The 12,657-nt window shown below is 50.4% G+C and overlaps 1 protein-coding gene and 1 long non-coding RNA gene across 2 annotated transcripts in view; one reads left to right on the forward strand and one right to left on the reverse strand.

The window, feature by feature from the left end:
- LOC144799789 (uncharacterized) overlaps positions 1-12,657 on the forward strand; it is a 625,907-nt gene that overhangs the window by 595,794 nt on the left and 17,456 nt on the right. The window lies entirely within an intron of this gene.
- Positions 1-12,657, reverse strand: part of CERS1 (ceramide synthase 1) — a 42,317-nt gene that overhangs the window by 28,128 nt on the left and 1,532 nt on the right. The window lies entirely within an intron of this gene.

Consider the following 12,657-nt stretch of genomic DNA (forward strand, 5'->3'; position numbering starts at 1 on the left):
GGCTGGCGCTGAAATGATAACGGGGGGAGGTGGGGCCGCCTCTTGGCTTGCTGGTGCCGGTCTGCAGTTTGACAAGAGTAACCCAGAATGGGACATGAAAGGGCGGGGCAGGCGGGGGGAGGGGAGCGAGGGCTGGAGATCACACTCAGATTTCGTTTGCATTTTAATGAAGGGTCCTTTCAGTTTGTTTCGTAAACGAGATGTTTCCCTTTTGCATCCCCCCACTCTGCAGCCCCCCACTCTGCAGCCCCCCACTCTGCAACCCCCCACTCTGCAACCCCCCACTCTGCAACCCCCCACTCTGCCGCCAATGCCACCTCTTCCTTCCCAACCAGCCATCTCCGTCTGTCTTTTTCTCTCTCTCCAGCCCCCGCCATCTCCCAGCCGGTCTACCTGAAGAACACAAACTTTCCTTCTCCGGCCAGCTGTCTTTGTGTATGTTTGTCTTGCAATCTCCGGTCCATCCATCCATTCATCCATCCACGCACCGAACCATCCACCCATTCCTCCATCGATTGATGGATCGCCAGCTTCAAAATCGTAGTAATTGTATTCAGAAAAGAACCAGGCTGGCGCGCCATGTTGAATAGTGGAGGAGTGAGGGGGGTTGGGACTGCGCCTCTTCTCTGTGTGGAGGAAAGGTGCCTCTAAAACAGAAACGGTTCTAGAAGTGAGGTCTTTGTAAGAGTACTCCACAGATTGCGGCCTTTACAAGTGGGTCCTGAACCTTCATCTGACTCTCCAGGACATGTCCTTAAACTCCAGGTGAGCCTTCCAGACACAATCTGCAGACGAGGCCTCCAGATCCGGGCACTAAACTCCAGATGAGGCCTCCAGATCCAGACACTAAATTCCAGACTAGACCTCTAGATCCGGACACTAAACTCCAGATGAGGCCTCCAGATCCGGGCACTAAACTCCAGATGAGGCCTCCAGATCCAGACACTAAATTCCAGACTAGACCTCTAGATCCGGACACTAAACTCCAGATGAGGCCTCCAGATCACAGTACTAAACTCAGATGAGGTCTCTAGAGCTAGAGACAGTCTGCAGGCGAGGCTTGAGCAGATCTATAGACTGCACTCAGGAAGAGGCCTCCAGATCCGGACACTAAACTCCAGATTACAGCACTAAACTCCAGATGAGACCTCCAGATCCGGACACTAAACTCCAGATGAAGCCTCCAGTTCCGTGCACTAAACTCCAAATGAGGCCTCCAGATCCGGGCACTAAACTCCAGACTAGACCTCTAGATCCGGGCACTAAACTCCAAACAAGGCCTCCAGATCCGGGCACTAAACTCCAGATGAGGCCTCCAGATCCGGGCACTAAACTCCAGATGAGGCCTCCAGATCAGGGCACTAAACTCCAAACAAGGCCTCCAGATCCGGGCACTAAACTCCAGATGAGGCCTCCAGATCCGGGCACTAAACTCCAGATGAGGCCTCCAGATCCGGGCACTAAACTCCAAACAAGGTCTCCAGATCCGGGCACTAAACTCCAAATGAGGCCTCCAGATCCGGGCACTAAACTCCAGATGAGGCCTCCAGATATAGACACTAAACTCTAGATGACAGCACTAAACTCCAGATGAGGCCTCCAGATCCAGACACTAAACTCCAGATGACAGCACTAAACTCCAGACGAGGCCTCCAGATCCAGACACTAAACTCCAGATGAGGCCTCCAGATCACAGCACTAAACTCCAGATGAGGCCTCCAGATCACAGCACTAAACTCCAGATGAGGCCTCTAGATCCGGACACTAAACACCAGATGAGGCCTCCAAATCACAGCACTAAACTCCAGATGAGGCCTCCAGATCCAGGCATTACATTTTGGATGAGGCTTCCAGATCTGGACACTAAACTCCAGATGAGACCTCCAAATCACAGCACTAAACTCCAGATGAGGCCTCCAGATCCAGGCATTACATTTTGGATGAGGCATCCAGATCTGGACACTAAACTCCAGATGAGACCTCCAAATCACAGCACTAAACTCCAGATGAGGCCTCTAAATCCGGACACTAAACTCCAAACAAGGCCTCCAGATCCGGGCACTAAACTCCAAATTAGGCCTCCAGATCCAGACACTAAACTCCAGATGAGGCCCCCAAATCACAGCACTAAACTCCAGATGAGGCCTCCAGATCCAAGCATTACATTTTGGATGAGGCTTCCAGATCTGGACACTAAACTCCAGTTGAGACCTCCAAATCACAGCACTAAACTCCAGATGAGGCCTCCAGATCCAGGCATTACATTTTGGATGAGGCTTCCAGATCTGGACACTAAACTCCAGATGAGGCCTCCAAATCACAGCACTAAACTCCAGATGAGGCCTCCAAATCACAGCACTAAACTCCAGATGAGTCCTCCAGATTTGGACACTAAACTCCAGATGAGACCTCCAAATCACAGCACTAAACTCCAGATGAGGCCTCTAAATCCGGACACTAAACTCCAAACAAGGCCTCCAGATCCGGGCACTAAACTCCAAATGAGGCCTCCAGATCCAGACACTAAACTCCAGATGAGGCCTCCAAATCACAGCACTAAACTCCAGATGAGGCCTCCAGATCCAGGCATTACATTTTGGATGAGGCTTCCAGATCTGGACACTAAACTCCAGATGAGACCTCCAAATCACAGCACTAAACTCCAGATGAGGCCTCTAAATCCGGACACTAAACTCCAAACAAGGCCTCCAGATCCGGGCACTAAACTCCAAATGAGGCCTCCAGATCCAGACACTAAACTCCAGATGAGGCCTCCAAATCACAGCACTAAACTCCAGATGAGGCCTCCAGATCCAGGCATTACATTTTGGATGAGGCTTCCAGATCTGGACACTAAACTCCAGTTGAGACCTCCAAATCACAGCACTAAACTCCAGATGAGGCCTCCAGATCCAGGCATTGCATTTTGGATGAGGCTTCCAGATCTGGACACTAAACTCCAGATGAGGCCTCCAAATCACAGCACTAAACTCCAGATGAGGCCTCCAGATTTGGACACTAAACTCCAGATGAGACCTCCAAATCACAGCACTAAACTCCAGATGAGGCCTCCAGATCCAGGCATTACATTTTGGATGAGGCTTCCAGATCTGGACACTAAACTCCAGATGAGACCTCCAAATCACAGCACTAAACTCCAGATGAGGCCTCCAGATCCAGGCATTACATTTTGGATGAGGCTTCCAGATCTGGACACTAAACTCCAGATGAGACCTCCAAATCACAGCACTAAACTCCAGATGAGGCCTCCAGATCCAGGCATTACATTTTGGATGAGGCTTCCAGATCTGGACACTAAACTCCAGATGAGACCTCCAAATCACAGCACTAAACTCCAGATGAGGCCTCCAGATCCAGGCATTACATTTTGGATGAGGCTTCCAGATCTGGACACTAAACTCCAGATGAGACCTCCAAATCACAGCACTAAACTCCAGATGAGGCCTCCAGATCCAGGCATTACATTTTGGATGAGGCTTCCAGATCTGGACACTAAACTCCAGATGAGACCTCCAAATCACAGCACTAAACTCCAGATGAGGCCTCCAAATCACAGCACTAAACTCCAGATGAGGCCTCCAGATCCAGGCATTACATTTTGGATGAGGCTTCCAGATCTGGACACTAAACTCCTGATGAGACCTCCAAATCACAGCACTAAACTCCAGATGAGGCCTCCAGATCCAGGCATTACATTTTGGATGAGGCTTCCAGATCTGGACACTAAACTCCTGATGAGACCTCCAAATCACAGCACTAAATTCCAGAAAAGGCCACCAGATCACAGCACTAAACTCCAGATGAGACCTCCAGATACGGGCATTAAACTTTGGATGAGGCCTCCAGATCCGGGCATTAAACTTTGGATGAGGCCTCCAGATCCGGGCATTAAACTTTGGATGAGGCGTCCAGATCCGGGCACTAAACTCCAGATGAGACCTCCAGATCCACAAGCTACACTCTAAAGGTCCAAACTGGGGCGGCGCAGTGGGCAAAAGAACAATGGATTTCACCCAGATCTTTGGACTGGGGGAGAATGTTTGAATGATTCAGCATTCCGTCCATCATTTGTTGCAGTTACACTCAAAACCCCAGGGCTTCGGAGAGCTGGTAGACGGTCCACCAGCATGGCTGAAGGAAGGACAGATGCCAGTCAAACAGCCATCACGTGGCTCCTTCTCTGGTGTGTACATCTTTATGAACAAAAGGGTAGGGGCTGGCGGCTCCACTGCTGCGCGCCATGCAAGACGCGTATGGAATTTGAGTATGGAGGCTTTGACCAGAGACCGTCTAGTTTTAGGACATCTTTGAAGACCACCCCGACAGGCCTTCTCTCTCTGTTTGATGGAGAATATGTTGTCTTGACGTGCGGCCGACCCTGTCCAGCCCCTGCTGCTTCGCAGCAGCAATGGCCTATTGGGGAATCTCTATCCCCCCACTGCAGGGGTCGCGCTACCTCCATGTGCAGGGAGGGACCAGTCATAGCCCTGAGGTGCAGTCTGAGCTCATCAGTGCAGCACATGATTCATGCACCACAGAAGGGGCAGGGCACAATGATGCAGGGAGCTGCAGCCACACATGTGCCCAGGGGTTTCCAGCACCTTAGGTGCACTGGGGGTTCCTGCACCACACTCGAGTAAGCAGTGACGTGCTCCTGCACCACAGCAGAGGCTGGGCACCACTATAAAGTGGGTTCCCATTACTTTAGTGCAGTGATACTGCCTGCATCATTCCAGTGCTGGACACAGTGATCCGGGGAGGCGCTGGTAAATTAGTGCAGTAATGTACACTGCACCACAGCAAGAGCTGGGTACAATGATCTTGGGAGGGGGAGTTACAACCTGTGCAGGGGTGCTTCCTGCATTACAGAAGGGTCTGGCTCCAATAGATGAGTGCAGGGGCGCTTCCTGACCACAGCAGGGGATGCATGTGGTGCTCTGGGTCCGGATGCATTAGTGCAACAGCACTTCCTGAACCACAGCAGGGATGCACGTGATGCTTTGGGACCTGGTGCATTGGTGCAGGGGCACTTCCGGAACCATAGCAGGGGATGCACGTGGTGCTCTGGGGACCTGGTGCATTAGTGCAACAGCACTTCCTGAACCACAGCAGGGGATGCACGTGATGCTCTGGGGCCTGGTGCATTAGTGCAACAGCACTTCCTGAACCACAGCAGGGATGCATGTGATGCTTTGGGGCCTGGTGCATTAGTGCAGGGGCGCTTCCGGAACCATAGCAGGGGATGCACGTGGTGCTCTGGGGACCTGGTGCATTAGTGCAGGGGCACATCCTGAACCACAGCAGGGATGCATGTGGTGCTGTGGGTCCGGATGCATTAGTGCAGGGGCGCATCCTGAACCACAGCAGGGGATGCACATGGTGCTCTGAGGACCTGGTGAATTAGTGCAACGTCACTTCCAGAACCACAGATGGGATGTACGTGATGCTCTGGGGCCTGGTGCATTAGTGCAGGGGCGCTTCCTGAACCACAGAAGGATGCACATGGTGCTCTGGGGCCAGGTGCATTGGTGCTTCCGGAACCACAGCAGGGGATGCACGTGGTGCTCTGGGATCTGGTGCATTAGTGCAACGTCACTTCCTGAACCACAGCAGGGGATGCACGTGATGCTCTGGGGCCTGGTGCATTAGTGCAGGGGAGCTTCCGGAACCACAGCAGGGGATGCACGTGGTGCTCTGGGGCCGGGTGCATTGGTGCAGGGGCGCTTCCTGAACCACAGCAGGGGATGCACATGGTGCTCTGAGGACCTGGTGCATTAGTGTAACGTCACTTCCAGAACCAAAGAAGGGATGCACGTAATGCTCTAGGGCCTGGTGCATTAGTGCAGGGGCGCTTCCTGAACCACAGAAGGATGCACGTGGTGCTGTGGGTCCGGATGAATTAGTGGAGGGGAGCTTCTGGAACCACAGCAGGGGATGCACGTGGTGCTCTGGGGCCGGGTGCATTGGTGCAGAGGCGCTTCCGGAACCACAGCAGGGGATGCACATGGTGCTCTGGGACCTGGTGCATTAGTGCAACGTCACTTCCTGAACCACAGCAGGTGATGCACGTGATGCTCTGGGGCCTGGTGCATTAGTGCAGGGGCGCTTCCAGAACCACAGCAGGGGATGCACGCGGTGCTCTGGGGATCTGGTGCATTAGTGCAGGAGCGCTTCCTGAACCACAGAAGGATGCATGTGGTGCTCTGGTGCATTAGTGCAGGGGCGCTTCCTGAACCACAGAAGGATGCACGTGGTGCTCTGGTCCATGAGTGCAGGGGCGCTTCCTGAACCACAGAAGGATGCACGTGGTGCTGTGGGTCCGGATGCATTAGTGCAGGGGAGCTTCCTGAACCACAGCAGGGGATGCACATGGTGCTCTGGGTCCGGATGCATTAGCGCATGGGCACTTCCTGACCACAGCAGGGGATGCACGTGGTGCTCTGGTGCATTAGTGCAACGTCACTTCCTGAACCACAGCAGGGGATGCACGTGATGCTCTGGGGCCTGGTGCATTAGTGCAGGGGCGCTTCCAGAACCACAGCAGGGGATGCACGTGGTGCTCTGGTGCATTAGTGCAGGGGCGCTTCCTGAACCACAGAAGGATGCACGTGGTGCTCTGGTGCATTAGTGCAGGGGCGCTTCCTGAACCACAGAAGGATGCACGTGGTGCTGTGGGTCTGGATGCATTAGTGCAGGGGAGCATCCTGAACCACAGCAGGGGATGCACATGGTGCTCTGGGTCCGGATGCATTAGCGCAGGGGCACTTCCTGACCACAGCAGGGGATGCACGTGGTGCTCTGGTGCATTAGTGCAACGTCACTTTCTGAACCACAGCAGGGGATGCACGTGATGCTCTGGGGGCCTGGTGCATTAGTGCAGGGGCGCTTCCGGAACCACAGCAGGGGATGCACGTGGTGCTCTGGGGCCGGGTGCATTAGTGCAAGGGCGCTTCCGGAACCACAGCAGGGGATGAACGTAGTGCTCTGGGTCCGGATGCATTACTGCAGGGGCGCTTCCGGAACCACAGCAGGGGATGCACGTGGTGCTCTGAGGACCTGGTGCAGTAGTGCAATGACACTTCCTGAACCACAGCAGGGGATGCACGTGGTGCTGTGGGGCCGGGTGCATTAGTGCAGGGGAGCTTCCAGAACCACAGCAGGGGATGCACGTGATGCTCTGGGGCCTAGTGCATTACTGCAGGGGCGCTTCCTGAACCACAGCAGGGGATGCACGTGGTGCTCTGAGACCTGGTGCATTACGGCAGGGGAGCTTCCTGAACCACAGCAGGGGATGCACGTGATGCTCTGGGGCCTGGTGCATTAGTGCAGGGGCGCTTCCGGAACCACAGCAGGGGATGCACGTGGTGCTCTGAGGACCTGGTGCATTAGTGCAATGACACTTCCTGAACCACAGCAGGGGATGCACGTGGTGCTGTGGGGCCGGGTGCATTACTGCAGGGGCGCTTCCTGAACCACAGCAGGGGATGCACGTGGTGCTCTGAGACCTGGTGCATTACTGCAGGGGCGCTTTCTGAACCACAGCAGTATTTTCTAAGGAGCGCTGGACCCAGGCGGTGGAACAGCATTGGTACTAACTGAAGTGGTCAAAGGGAACGGCTAAAGGACGGACTGTGGTCAGGGGGCTCTAGGGCAAAGAGGAACTGAGCCCAGGGCATGTGCTCGGAGCCTGAGTGGCACATGTGCTCAAGAGGTTTGTAGACTGATGGAGTAGACCCAGGGCAAGGCTTTCATCCACATCCTGCCCTTGGTATAACCTGGACTCAGCTGAGGGCTGTGGCCAGCAGTTCGTGTGGCAAGGCAGTGGCAATAGATCATTACAAACGCCAGAAAATCAGCCAAAAATATTTTTTAACAAATCTTATGGTAACCTATGGTTACCATCTAACCACCAACCAAGCAACATCATTTCTGCACTGCTCCCTACCTCTTAACAGTTCAGAACATTTTTAACCTATGCCTAATTAACTTAATATCTATTGAGATTCTTCCTTCAGATATTTAGAGCAGCCTTTCTTCTCTGGTAAGTTTCTGGAGGGACATCTAAATTCTGACTGCGGTGCTTCAGGTATACCGTTGCATTTTCTGTCGCTTGAGAGTGGATCAGTGGCAGCCGTCTATGTTTTTTCTGTGCCAGGATATCGAGGTGCTGAGAGTGGTTTGGGTGTTCTTATGATAGGTGAAGTCACCAGTGATCTGTGATGTCATGTGCGAGGTCAGACACCGTGATCTGAGTGTAGAGTTTTATGGTTGAAGGTAACCATCACTGGGAGACTCTAGTGTGAACTGGGGTGGCTTGGTGAGCAAAATAACGATGGATTAAACCCAGATCTGTGACTGGGGGTGAATGTTTTGCCATTGTGCAACATTCCGTCCATCATCTTGTGTGTTTTGCTGTTCACCCTATGTGGGAAGGGTATGCCCAGACGTGGGTCCCGTGCTCACTACGCCACTGGAGTCAAGCTATCCTGGCTGATGACGGCTGATAGTCAGAAACCGTTCCTAGGATGCTTGATTCCGGTCCAGGAAAGACATGGCTTGGCAGTTCGGGCTGGACTGTTCCCATGAGGTACAGGGTCAAGAATGATTTGCATATGGCCATGTATGAACTGGGGTGGCTTGGTGAGAAAAATAACGATGGATTAAACCCAGATTTGTGACTGGGGGTGCATGTTTTGCCATTGTGCAACATTCCGTTCATCATATTGTGTCATTTGTAGTCTCTAGTGGTTAACATGTATTGTATCTAAGCCAACAGATTCCATCAACAGAGGATTTTTGAGAGTTTTTCAATGTTCTGAAAATGCTGTCCAGTAAATGGCAGCGATTTAACTCATCCACCTTGTTTTCGTTCTAAAGCTGGTGCAGATTGGTCAAAGATTATTACGCGGCCGGAGGGTGTAAAGTAAATCCTTGTGGCAATGTTTTTTGCTGCAGTAGAAGCTGCTGGACATTTTTACACCAAGCTTGACATGAAGCAAGAGGAAGTACTAGAACAGATCTTTTTCTGTTTTAGTCTAAATTTCCAGTTGACACGTCAACATCCCAAAAATTGTCAACAAAACAATAATCTATTGCAATTGGATCTCAGGACTGTTTTTGCGCATCATAATTTCAAATTTTCAATAAACCTGACTTAGGGGTCTTGCTGGTTCATGAACCCACGTTCAAGGACCGTGAAAAGATTCAGCGTGATTGGCTCATAAAACGGTTGAAATGCTCCCACTTTGACAGAGTTGTCTTGCTGTGGCTGCAGGCCATGCCCCGCATGCAGAACCTGCAGATAACATTCACCCCTTGCTTCTGGAGCATGGGGACTGGGAGGAGGACATGGATAAACCGAAGAATTGAAGCCACAAATGACCGACGTTTGACCTATATCGCGACTGGTCTTGAAAATGCAGCCTTGTTTCAATATGTAAGTTTTGCGATGGCACCTACATGTAGAAAAGGCAGAGCCAAGGGTGTTGGTGGGTGGGTTTACGAAGTACGTATGCTGGCTCACAACAGCGGAAGGCTGTTCCCTTTTGGCTTGCGGGGATGGAGCTGAGCACAAGGCCTGGCTCAACCGGCCATGCTCTAAGACCTGTCTGCTTTTATAAAACTTAATAATTATAACAGGCTCAATGGCAATTTAAACATTAGAGGGAGGGTGACAGAAAAAAAGAGACACACAACTGTACCATAAAGGATATTACCTTATATTTAAATTGGATAACAAGAAATGCATATGGTTCAATTGCGACATACAAATATTATACAAAGTGCAGTGTATCCCAAGTGAATAGTGAGCGAAACAAAAACGTGTATAAACAGGTGAACTATACAAGTTTCAGCTGTGAATATTTACAAAACAGGAAACTGGACTCTAAACAAGTTATTCCAACTAATGATTATCCAGCTACTATATAATTATAGGAACTGTATTGGTCTGGTTCGTTTCCTAGTGCGTCTGTCACCCTCCCTCTAATGTTTAAATTGCCATTGAGCCTGTTATAATTATTAAGTTTTATAAAAGTAATATGCCATAGGAACCATTGTTTTTCTATATAAACGCACTGCCCTGGTTCTGCTGTGAGTAGGGTTTCCCTTGTCTTTCCTTTTCGCTAAGACCTGTCTGGGCAGATCCAAAGTTTGATCTCTGAGGGTAGGGATGCTGAGCGCAAGGCCTGATTAATCAACGAGCCCTTACCCAAGGTCATGACCCGGGGGCTCCTTGGGCTTGGTGGCCTAATGTGCGATAAATGAAGGATGCTTTGGCCAGTCTGATGCGGCTTGTAAAGTTTACTAATCATCTTGGCGGCTTCTCAGAATACGTTCATGATGATCATGTTAGGAGGAACCAGTTAACAACCCATGCTGCCCCCACCTGTACACACTAGTTTAATGTAAATACTTGCTATAGAAGGGTTTGCTGGATAGATGATTGGATCCCTGTATCACAGCCATATCGATAGGGGACCGCGATCACTTAGGGGAAATTATTGCAAACAGCAGAAACAGGCACGGGCACACCTTCTCGATCCACACAAAAACCTGTTTATTAATGATGTGTGAGCTAATGAGCTTGGCCTGGTGATGTGGAAGTTAAAGTTGGGTTGGTACTTTCACTGGCAAGTTTCAAGAGTTTTTAAGTTTGGCGTAGGTAATACACTACTCTCAAATATGCCATGCGACTGCTCCCCTTGCATGGGTGAACTCACTTGTATTATACAGAAAAGTTTATAAACAAGGTTCTGTGACTTGCTGTTTGAGTTTTTATGTTATATAAAAAAAAAGTGCAAATGTTTCTTTTTGTGCATACCTGTCCAATGTTTACAGTTAAGTTAGGAAGTATAGGCAACGTTCCAGCTTTGAAAACTTAAATTCTGGCCTTCTCTAGGACAGGTATTGACAAAAGTATAGAGTGAAGGTATAATATGTGTCTAAAATAGGGATCCCATATAGATCCCCCCTCACACACACACACACACACACACACACACAAAACTCTGGAACACACCCAAGGATCACTTTAAATTTAAGAACTCTAACACACCTGGCTCTTTCCCCAATATTTCATCTGACATTATATAGTTTTTTATTTTCACTTCCGAGTTATCAGTTCATCATGTTTTGTGTGATAATCGCCTGTCTCTCTTTCAATATCCTAACTCCACTCATATGTGGAGAAGTGTGGCTCAATGGTTAGAGCGGCAGACCCTGATACAGAGGTCTAGCCCGGGACCAGGGTTCAATTCCCGCCTCGGCGGGTCTTGGGCTCAATTTCCTCGGACCTGATCATTCTCGCCTCGGTGCCTATTCTAATCATGGGTCCCACTCTGCAACTCTGGGCAATAGCTTGCTTAATCTCCACAATGCTAGGATGCCTGGCTTCACCTTGGGGGTGCCCAGGAGTGGGCACTTCACAGGGAAAAGCCAGGAAGGATTCCACAGCGGTATTCGTACAAGCGCCGAGATACCCCAGCTGGGGTCGATTTGTGCGCTAATACAAGTACACTACATTTACATATGGTATGTACTGTTTGAATAAAACTCCCAAAATCTTCAAGAAATGACTTCCCCTTCCAATATTTGGTTAGCCAAATCCCACGTCTCCACAAATCATCACAACATCCTATCTTAGAGCTTCGGTGAAACGATGCCTGATGGTTGCAAGAGCTTTATAAGCAGGCTGTAGTAATTTGGGAATTAGTAGACTGACAGCTACTATGGCGTGTGCATGTTGAACCCGTCTCCTTTTAGTGTTTTGGGATTTTTGTGGTCTTCCTGACAGCAAGCATCCAACTGGGCAGAGGCGACATGCACGGACAGGTTACCAACACGACACCGCATTACAAATATTTATTTCTGTCCCGCTTCAGCTATCAAGGCCAATAAAGGGCTGCATATTCCTGGTGACTTACAGGAATTCTGGTTGGCACTTTGAAACTGAATACTGGAGAACATTACAGATGAGAAGAAAGATAAACAGAGGGTATAACAAGCAGATCTTTGAGATGCTGAGGCTGCACTCATCTCTCTGAACGTATGGATCGTTGAGGCCACATCCCAGTAGACGCTCCACTCCAAGTCTACTGAAGGCCACCATCTTAGTCTACAAGGTGTCGGGCTATGCTCTCTTCTGGACGCACGGTATGGCAAAAGTGTGCGGACTCTTAGCGTAGTCAACGAGAGAGTTTTCTGATGGTTACCAAAACTCTCTGCACACTGGATTTATTAGCATATCCCTAACCAGGTGACCCCAGCATTTCCATTGAGAAGCTGATAGAGATGGTTGCCATAGTGATCCCCTGGGATGGGAGGGATTGGCTTGGAATCCCATGGACAGTGGCCCAACTACAACAACACCAGTCACACATCTCGCACTTCCTTGGCCCGCGGAAGGTAACATGACACTCCTGATGACCAAGGCTCAGCGGTGAGGTCTATCTCTGTCATGCCACTGGCTTTGCCCCGAAGTACAAAAGGGGGTGGTGATGGACGGAGCATCTGAACCAATCAAACACTCACACCCAGTCAACAGATCTGGGTTTAATCCATCACCGTTCTTTAGCTCACTCCGCCACGCCAGTTCAGACATGGCTATATGCAAATCAGTCTGACCCTGTGCCTCAT

Source organism: Lissotriton helveticus, chromosome 12, assembly GCF_964261635.1.
Source record: "Lissotriton helveticus chromosome 12, aLisHel1.1, whole genome shotgun sequence".
Classification (NCBI taxonomy): domain Eukaryota; kingdom Metazoa; phylum Chordata; class Amphibia; order Caudata; family Salamandridae; genus Lissotriton; species Lissotriton helveticus.